General features: G+C 36.2%; 2 pseudogenes; one reads left to right on the top strand and one right to left on the bottom strand.

Moving 5' to 3' along the window:
- Positions 1 to 837: 837 nt before the first annotated feature.
- LOC134912065 (5S ribosomal RNA) lies at positions 838 to 958 on the bottom strand (annotated as a pseudogene).
- A 9365-nt stretch (positions 959 to 10323) lies between these two features.
- LOC134912324 (5S ribosomal RNA) lies at positions 10324 to 10444 on the top strand (annotated as a pseudogene).
- The last annotated feature ends 733 nt before the right edge of the window (positions 10445 to 11177 follow it).

Here is an 11177-nt window from a genome sequence, read left to right as displayed (position 1 = left end):
ACATTTATTAATGCAACAAATATTCAAAGAGATCCTCTTTTGGTTCAAGAAGCATCATCATCATCATCTTTAAGACATATGTACACCCAGTGTTGGACTGGGGCATGAAGGGCCCACCGGGGGAAATGCAGTAGTAGGGGCCCATTCTTTGAGGCTTGGGTAACCATTAGTGCATGGTCTGGGCCCCTTGATAAATAATATATATAGATTGAGAAACAAAAAGTTGGAAACCGCACTGGTATAATTGGTGTATGTGTATAATGATGATTATCTGTATAAACTGATAAATAAATTTAAGGTTCAAATCCTTATTTTGGGGAGCAGATACTTAAGGTAACACATTCCTTATTTTTATGTATCAAAAAAAGGCTACCCATCAGGGTGCTCCCCCGAGTCAGTTATTCATAGTGTAAACATGAAAAAAAGAAAAAAGAAGACTCTTGTTGGGAAGCACTCATACAGATAATGTTGTACGACTAAATGTCACAATAGCTAACTAAAATACAATATTTTATTAATTCTCATTAAAATTGATTATTGAGGAGTTCAATGAGCGCCGATGTTTGTTAAATAGTGACATTGCGAAAATATAAAGAGTAATATATAAATTGCAAGGTACAAATACCTAATTCAGGCCAAAGTGGGTATATCTATAATTTTGTTAGTAATCACACTCCAACTGTAGGACAACCTGTGATAAAAAGTTGCTCATTTATTGTAAATATGACCATCATTTATAAACTGCTATGTATCCCAAGTGGGAATTTTAATCCTAGCAGATAGTTGAATCATAGGTCATAACCGAGATGTAAGACAATGCTCTATATTGGTGGCAAATATTTGCAGTACCAGGGTGTTCCTTGGTAGTCTCCTATCCAAGTACTTAACCCGGCCCTCCACTGCTTGGCTTCCAAGATCAGATGAGATTGGGCATCTCCAGCGGGGTATGACCGCAGACCTTATGCTCACCCTTGTCACACTGTGTCCAAAATTGGGCACAGACAGGAGCCAATTTGCGTTATTATGTGAGCCACAGGTATCGATACAGCTGATTTGATGTGGAAATCAAATTTTTTTTATCATAAATGATAAGGTATAACAAAAGATTAAATACCCATCTAGGTTTTCACGGCTTAGGTAGTCGCAGTACAAGTAGGAATAAACCTCTTAAATGCACAGTTATCACATGTATGAAAATAAAACATTAAATCATAATATTATTTTAACTGTGCCAAAAAGGGAAACCTCCAAATTTGGTCTCCAAAACAATAATGAACGTATGAGATTACACTCTGAATTGTGAAAATCAAAACAACAAGAAAACATAAGCAATGAAACCTTCAGCTCTCATGACCAATCAGAAATTATTCTCAAGTAATAGAAAAATAATAAATTGACACAGAGTGTGTTCTATATAATATATATGTCATAAGTAAATACTGAGATAAATATGGATTTCTGCAGTATAAAAAAAGAGAGAGAGAGAGAGAAGGCGTTTTGTGTGCTAGATAGGGTCCAGAAATAGCAGATGTATCCACATCCGCTTTTTAGATAGAAATATAGACCCCAAAAGGGTTGCACTTATTCCCTTGCTGGTGATAATTGACTGTCAATAGTATAATAGTCTATGTACCATGTGGGTAAGATATTATGAATACCGGTCCGTGCAATGAAAATGCACTGGTGCACAAAAACACATGTATATACCAAACCTGGTGTACATTCATATAGTTTTGGTCCTACTTGTATACTGAGGGAGATCCTGGTATAAGGAAGTTGCCGGCCGCGTCTGCCCGCGTTCTGCCTGCTGCCGAGCTCCGGCCGCACTATACTTCCTGTTTGGCTGGTTCCCTTGGCGACGGACTTTGCCGAGAACGGCTCGTTGCGGTCACGTGTGCGCACCACGTGACCGTGAGGATGTAGTCTCCTTCCTGACGTACGTTTCGCAAATAGCTTGGTCACAGGGCGTCAGTGGGTTCAAACCCTTGTTTGTTCTTATATTGGTGGTACTGTTAACTGATTGGTTCTTAGTAAGAGATTGATAGATATTCGGACCTGTCATAGTCGATATCAGACCTGCTGGTTCCCATTGGATAATATGTCATGATTGACAGTTAAAAAGACCATTCAGCATTTCATAGTGGACAATCATATAATTATTTAAAAAAGAGCTGGTGAGATTAATTTAGGGTAATATTTACAAAAAATAGGGATATAGAGATGATATAAATTATAAAACAATTAAAATGGAATGTAAATAAATACCTTTGTCTATATAAATATGGGTATAAAAATAAATATAAAGAAAAAAATAATGTAATAAAAATTGCAGATTATTATATATATAAATAAATCTATGTATAACACATAGTGTGCCTGTACCTAAAAAGGCAAATATATACATTATTAAGGGGAAATAATATTAGATTAAGGTATTGCTGGAAGGTTATTATTGAAAATTATTAAAAAACGAATTATTAGAGAATGTATGACAGTGACTAATATAAATAAAAATAAATATAAAAATAATAATAAATTGAAGGGTCTATGTAGTGATGTGTGATGTATGGGTTGTAACAATTGTTTGGAATATAATATTAATGTGCAAGAATCATTACGAGGGCATGGTGATGGAAATTGATATTTTGTACACAAAAAGAGCATGTATATGCACATACATTAATATGCATATGTATGTATATGAAAAAATGGTGAAACAGTTGATTATGAGCCCATAGTGCTGAAATATATATATGTAAATATAGAAAGAAACAAAAAATTGTGGTAGATTGGATGTGTATTTAGTGATACAGACTTAAAAGTTTTTTTTATCATTAGGTGTGATACAGTGAAGGTAACGATAGAGTGTATAAGATGATTAAAATTAATAATGGTTGAAAAATAAATTAATATAGAAAAATGTATTTATAATATATATATAAATAGATAGACCGTTAAAGATTATTTAATTAATAGCAGTGTTATATAGTAAATTCAAATAATGAAATGATGAGGATTATTATCTTATTGAGATACTCTATAATGTCATAAAAATATATTATTAATGCTAGTGTTGTATTTTAGAATCTGATTAATAGGAAATACAGAATATATCATATTTATTATCAATATTGTGCAATAAACTTAACATTTCATGATAAGTGGTAAATGAAAAATTGATTAAGATTAGGGGGGAGGGGGCAGAAAAAATTCAGGACAGTGGAATTACTGTTTTAATTTAAGAAAACTCCATAGTTGATGTTTTCATTCATGCCAAAAGGGTGGATAGTGCCTAGTTTGAAGATCCACTCACATTCTTTCTTCAATAGGATATCTGTCAGACTTCCACCACGTATTCCGAGTTTGATTTTTTCAAGTCCGAAGACCCTCAGATCCTCCCATCTATTATCATGGTGTTGGTAGAAATGGCGTGCTACCGTAGTGAGTGGTTTCATCTTTCTTTTATCAGAGGTGGCATTACGTATAGTCCCAATGTGTTCTAGAACACGTTGTTTCAGTGGGCGAGTGGACATACCCACATATTTCTTGTCACAGCTACATTTGATGCAGTAGATGACACCTTCAGTTAGACAATTCATATAATCATTAATCTTGAATTCTGTCCCGTATTTATCTTTTACTTCCTTCACTATTTCAATGTGTCTGCAAGCTTTGCATTTCCCACAGGGATATGTTCCTGTTGTGATGATTTTCTTTGTGGGTATTCTTTGGAAATGACTTTGTACCAGTTGGTCTTTTAAATTTCTGGACCTCCGCCAACTCATGGAAACACGTGGACCAAGTTTTTCTGATAAGTCTGAGTCAGCATGTAATACATGCCAATGTTTTTGTATCGCTTCACTTATCTCCCTCCATTCATGGCAATAGTTGCCCACAAATCTAATAGTATTTGTGTTCTGTGCTGTCTCTTTCTTCTTGAAGATAATGTCATCCCTAGGGACAATTTGTGCATTCCGTGAGGCTTTTTTTATTGCGGTATTACTGTACCCTCTTTCACGTAGTCGTTGGGCCAGCTCTGTACTCTGTTTTTTAAAGTTGTGATCATCTGAGCAATTCCTGCGAAGACGCAGGAATTCCCCTTTTGGTATATTTTCTATGGTGGGATGAAAATGTGAACTTGTCTGATGTAGCAGGGTATTAGTCGCAGTAGTTTTGCGGTACAGACTTGTGGCGATCATTCCCTCTGAGTCCTTGTATATCATTAGGTCCAAAAATGGTAACTCCGTCTGGCTGATGTTATGAGTTAGACGAAGATTAAGATTGTTGTCGTTGAGACGCTCTATGAACTGATGTAATAGTTGTAGGTCCCCTTCCCATATCATAAAGATATCGTCTATATATCTCGTCCACATGATGATGTTAGATGTGAAATCATCATTGGTATCTTTAAAGACGAATTCTCTCTCCCACCATCCTAAAAAAATATTCGCATAAGTAGGTGCACAGGCCGCCCCCATAGCTGTACCTCGCGTTTGAAGGTAAAATCTATCATTGAATACGAAGAAATTATAATGCAATACAAAGTGCAACAATTTGATCAAAAAGGTATGAAATTCCTCCCAGCCTTCGTCATGTAGAAAATATTCAACTGCTGCTATACCTTCTGTGTGGCCAATAGAGGTATATAGTGCTTCTACATCCAATGATACTAGGTATTGGTTGTCCTCCAATTTTACGTCATGAAGTTTCCTAAGCATGTCTGCTGTGTCTTGTATATATGAAGGAAGACCCAGTACAAGATGTCTGAGGTGTAAGTCCAAGAAAATGCTCGCCTTTTCAGTTAGTCCTCCTATACCTGATACTATCGGTCTCCCAGGTGGGTTTAGAATATTTTTGTGCACTTTTGGTAACATGTAGTATGTAGGAATTTTTGGATTCTGAGTTTGTAAGTATTCATATTCTTGTCTTGTAATTGACCCTTGTTCTCGAGCCTGAGTAATAATCTTAGAGTAAACCAACATGTAGTTACCCAGGGGGTTCAAAAGTATCCTTTTGTAGCAGTCAGTAGATTCCAGTTGTCGTAGTGCTTCTTTGATATAATCTGTTTTAGGCCAAATCACAATGTTACCTCCCTTGTCCGAGGGCTTTATTATGACATCCTGCCATGTTTGTATCTCCCTCATGGCCTTTCTTTCTTGATATGTCATGTTTGAATGGCGGAAATGTTTCTTATTGGTATGAATTAGATCAAATTCTTTTGCAACCAGTTTCTGGAATACCTGAACTTCTGGGCATATTTGTTCAGGTGGAAAGTATGTAGACTTCTTCTTGATAGCAGGCCTGATAGGAGGTCTGTGGTCCATACGATTTGACACGTATTGGTCTTGTTCTAATTCATATAGTGCAGCCAGTGCTTCTTCCTCCATTGCTTGAAAGTCTGAGGTTGCGGATTCCTCTATTTCGGGGGTTTCTCCCCTTGTGGTAATGGGAGTTATTTTATCACTATAGAGTTTTGTCAATATTAATTTCCTTCCAAATAGTTTCAAGGAAGACGAGGAGGGGGCGGAAGAGGAAGAAGAGGTCAACAACAATGGGATTTCTCACCCCCTCTGACCCGAAACACACAGAGGAGATGACAACTACCAGTTTACTGACCAAGGTGGAAAATGAACAACATGATAATAAACTCAAAATTATTAATCTTTCCGAACACATACTCACAGATGCACAAAAATCTATATTGAGTAAAGGCCTGACATTCTCTCCTACAGGGCATTTTGAGAGGTTCAGATGGGAAAAGGACTTGAAACTATTTGGAAGGAAATTAATATTGACAAAACTCTATAGTGATAAAATAACTCCCATTACCACAAGGGGAGAAACCCCCGAAATAGAGGAATCCGCAACCTCAGACCTTCAAGCAATGGAGGAAGAAGCACTGGCTGCACTATATGAATTAGAACAAGACCAATACGTGTCAAATCGTATGGACCACAGACCTCCTATCAGGCCTGCTATCAAGAAGAAGTCTACATACTTTCCACCTGAACAAATATGCCCAGAAGTTCAGGTATTCCAGAAACTGGTTGCAAAAGAATTTGATCTAATTCATACCAATAAGAAACATTTCCGCCATTCAAACATGACATATCAAGAAAGAAAGGCCATGAGGGAGATACAAACATGGCAGGATGTCATAATAAAGCCCTCGGACAAGGGAGGTAATATTGTGATTTGGCCTAAAACAGATTATATCAAAGAAGCACTACGACAACTGGAATCTACTGACTGCTACAAAAGGATACTTTTGAACCCCCTGGGTAACTACATGTTGGTTTACTCTAAGATTATTACTCAGGCTCGAGAACAAGGGTCAATTACAAGACAAGAATATGAATACTTACAAACTCAGAATCCAAAAATTCCTACATACTACATGTTGCCAAAAGTGCACAAAAATATTCTAAACCCACCTGGGAGACCGATAGTATAAGGTATATGAGGACTAACTGAAAAGGCGAGCATTTTCTTGGACTTACACCTCAGACATCTTGTACTGGGTCTTCCTTCATATATACAAGACACAGCAGACATGCTTAGGAAACTTCATGACGTAAAATTGGAGGACAACCAATACCTAGTATCATTGGATGTAGAAGCACTATATACCTCTATTGGCCACACAGAAGGTATAGCAGCAGTTGAATATTTTCTACATGACGAAGGCTGGGAGGAATTTCATACCTTTTTGATTAAATTGTTGCACTTTGTATTGCATTATAATTTCTTCGTATTCAATGATAGATTTTACCTTCAAACGCGAGGTACAGCTATGGGGGCGGCCTGTGCACCTACTTATGCGAATATTTTTTTAGGATGGTGGGAGAGAGAATTCGTCTTTAAAGATACCAATGATGATTTCACATCTAACATCATCATGTGGACGAGATATATAGACGATATCTTTATGATATGGGAAGGGGACCTACAACTATTACATCAGTTCATAGAGCGTCTCAACGACAACAATCTTAATCTTCGTCTAACTCATAACATCAGCCAGACGGAGTTACCATTTTTGGACCTAATGATATACAAGGACTCAGAGGGAATGATCGCCACAAGTCTGTACCGCAAAACTACTGCGACTAATACCCTGCTACATCAGACAAGTTCACATTTTCATCCCACCATAGAAAATATACCAAAAGGGGAATTCCTGCGTCTTCGCAGGAATTGCTCAGATGATCACAACTTTAAAAAACAGAGTACAGAGCTGGCCCAACGACTACGTGAAAGAGGGTACAGTAATACCGCAATAAAAAAAGCCTCACGGAATGCACAAATTGTCCCTAGGGATGACATTATCTTCAAGAAGAAAGAGACAGCACAGAACACAAATACTATTAGATTTGTGGGCAACTATTGCCATGAATGGAGGGAGATAAGTGAAGCGATACAAAAACATTGGCATGTATTACATGCTGACTCAGACTTATCAGAAAAACTTGGTCCACGTGTTTCCATGAGTTGGCGGAGGTCCAGAAATTTAAAAGACCAACTGGTACAAAGTCATTTCCAAAGAATACCCACAAAGAAAATCATCACAACAGGAACATATCCCTGTGGGAAATGCAAAGCTTGCAGACACATTGAAATAGTGAAGGAAGTAAAAGATAAATACGGGACAGAATTCAAGATTAATGATTATATGAATTGTCTAACTGAAGGTGTCATCTACTGCATCAAATGTAGCTGTGACAAGAAATATGTGGGTATGTCCACTCGCCCACTGAAACAACGTGTTCTAGAACACATTGGGACTATACGTAATGCCACCTCTGATAAAAGAAAGATGAAACCACTCACTACGGTAGCACGCCATTTCTACCAACACCATGATAATAGATGGGAGGATCTGAGGGTCTTCGGACTTGAAAAAATCAAACTCGGAATACGTGGTGGAAGTCTGACAGATATCCTATTGAAGAAAGAATGTGAGTGGATCTTCAAACTAGGCACTATCCACCCTTTTGGCATGAATGAAAACATCAACTATGGAGTTTTCTTAAATTAAAACAGTAATTCCACTGTCCTGAATTTTTTCTGCCCCCTCCCCCCTAATCTTAATCAATTTTTCATTTACCACTTATCATGAAATGTTAAGTTTATTGCACAATATTGATAATAAATATGATATATTCTGTATTTCCTATTAATCAGATTCTAAAATACAACACTAGCATTAATAATATATTTTTATGACATTATAGAGTATCTCAATAAGATAATAATCCTCATCATTTCATTATTTGAATTTACTATATAACACTGCTATTAATTAAATAATCTTTAACGGTCTATCTATTTATATATATATTATAAATACATTTTTCTATATTAATTTATTTTTCAACCATTATTAATTTTAATCATCTTATACACTCTATCGTTACCTTCACTGTATCACACCTAATGATAAAAAAAACTTTTAAGTCTGTATCACTAAATACACATCCAATCTACCACAATTTTTTGTTTCTTTCTATATTTACATATATATATTTCAGCACTATGGGCTCATAATCAACTGTTTCACCATTTTTTCATATACATACATATGCATATTAATGTATGTGCATATACATGCTCTTTTTGTGTACAAAATATCAATTTCCATCACCATGCCCTCGTAATGATTCTTGCACATTAATATTATATTCCAAATAATTGTTACAACCCATACATCACACATCACTACATAGACCCTTCAATTTATTATTATTTTTATATTTATTTTTATATTTATTTTTATTTATATTAGTCACTGTCATACATTCACTAATAATTCGTTTTTTAATAATTTTCAATAATAACCTTCCAGCAATACCTTAATCTAATATTATTTCCCCTTAATAATGTATATATTTGCCTTTTTAGGTACAGGCACACTATGTGTTATACATAGATTTATTTATATATATAATAATCTGCAATTTTTATTACATTATTTTTTTCTTTATATTTATTTTTATACCCATATTTATATAGACAAAGGTATTTATTTACATTCCATTTTAATTGTTTTATAATTTATATCATCTCTATATCCCTATTTTTTGTAAATATTACCCTAAATTAATCTCACCAGCTCTTTTTTAAATAATTATATGATTGTCCACTATGAAATGCTGAATGGTCCTTTTAACTGTCAATCATGACATATTATCCAATGGGAACCAGCAGGTCTGATATCGACTATGACAGGTCCGAATATCTATCAATCTCTTACTAAGAACCAATCAGTTAACAGTACCACCAATATAAGAACAAACAAGGGTTTGAACCCACTGACGCCCTGTGACCAAGCTATTTGCGAAACGTACGTCAGGAAGGAGACTACATCCTCACGGTCACGTGGTGCGCACACGTGACCGCAACGAGCCGTTCTCGGCAAAGTCCGTCGCCAAGGGAACCAGCCAAACAGGAAGTATAGTGCGGCCGGAGCTCGGCAGCAGGCAGAACGTGGGCAGACGCGGCCGGCACCTTCCTTATACCAGGATCTCCCTCAGTATACAAGTAGGACCAAAACTATATGAATGTACACCAGGTTTGGTATATACATGTGTTTTTGTGCACCAGTGCATTTTCATTGCACGGACCGGTATTCATAATATCTTACCCACATGGTACATAGACTATTATACTATTGACAGTCAATTATCACCAGCAAGGGAATAAGTACAACCCTTTTGGGGTCTATATTTCTATCTAAAAAGCGGATGTGGATACATCTGCTATTTCTGGACCCTATCTAGCACACAAAACGCCTTCTCTCTCTCTCTCTTTTTTTATACTGCAGAAATCCATATTTATCTCAGTATTTACTTATGACATATATATTATATAGAACACACTCTGTGTCAATTTATTATTTTTCTATTACTTGAGAATAATTTCTGATTGGTCATGAGAGCTGAAGGTTTCATTGCTTATGTTTTCTTGTTGTTTTGATTTTCACAATTCAGAGTGTAATCTCATACGTTCATTATTGTTTTGGAGACCAAATTTGGAGGTTTCCCTTTTTGGCACAGTTAAAATAATATTATGATTTAATGTTTTATTTTCATACATGTGATAACTGTGCATTTAAGAGGTTTATTCCTACTTGTACTGCGACTACCTAAGCCGTGAAAACCTAGATGGGTATTTAATCTTTTGTTATACCTTATCATTTATGATAAAAAAAATTTGATTTCCACATCAAATCAGCTGTATCGATACCTGTGGCTCACATAATAACGCAAATTGGCTCCTGTCTGTGCCCAATTTTGGACACAGTGTGACAAGGGTGAGCATAAGGTCTGCGGTTATACCCCGCTGGAGATGCCCAATCTCATCTGATCTTGGAAGCCAAGCAGTGGAGGGCCGGGTTAAGTACTTGGATAGGAGACTACCAAGGAACACCCTGGTACTGCAAATATTTGCCACCCATTTGTCACCAATATAGAGCATTGTCTTACATCTCGGTTATGACCTATGATTCAACTATCTGCTAGGATTAAAATTCCCACTTGGGATACATAGCAGTTTATAAATGATGGTCATATTTACAATAAATGAGCAACTTTTTATCACAGGTTGTCCTACAGTTGGAGTGAGATTACTAACAAAATTATAGATATACCCACTTCGGCCTGAATTAGGTATTTGTACCTTGCAATTTATATATTACTCTTTATATTTTCGCAATGTCACTATTTAACAAACATCGGCGCTCATTGAACTCCTAAATAATATATATAGTTAATACTGCTAGTATATGCATGATAATGTACCAGATTCATAACAGCAATGCCCTGCAGAAAATACACCATAGTCCTGTGCAGTATAATGTAACATATTCATAATGTATAATTGAGAGGGTGGGCCCCTAGGCAGTGGGCCCACCGGTGGTTTCCCCTGTACCCCTATGGGCCAGTCCGAACCTGTGTACACCTACATGATAATGTCTTTAAATACAATACTAATCAAACCTTTCTAAGGAATCTGCACACTGTGAGGCAGTAATGCTAACCATTACACCAACCGTGCTGCCTATAATCGAAATAAAATTATCAGTAAAGACATTTTGCAATGGTTTACATATCAAAAGGTCAGTCTATTACTGTACGTGGAATTTGCTCTCATACTCGGTAAATCTTGATTACTAGTTA

The sequence above is a fragment of the Pseudophryne corroboree genome, chromosome 4 (assembly GCF_028390025.1).
Source record: "Pseudophryne corroboree isolate aPseCor3 chromosome 4, aPseCor3.hap2, whole genome shotgun sequence".
Taxonomy (NCBI): domain Eukaryota; kingdom Metazoa; phylum Chordata; class Amphibia; order Anura; family Myobatrachidae; genus Pseudophryne; species Pseudophryne corroboree.
Note: the sequence above shows the minus strand (reverse complement) of the source record. Positions and strands in the feature narration are given on the sequence as shown.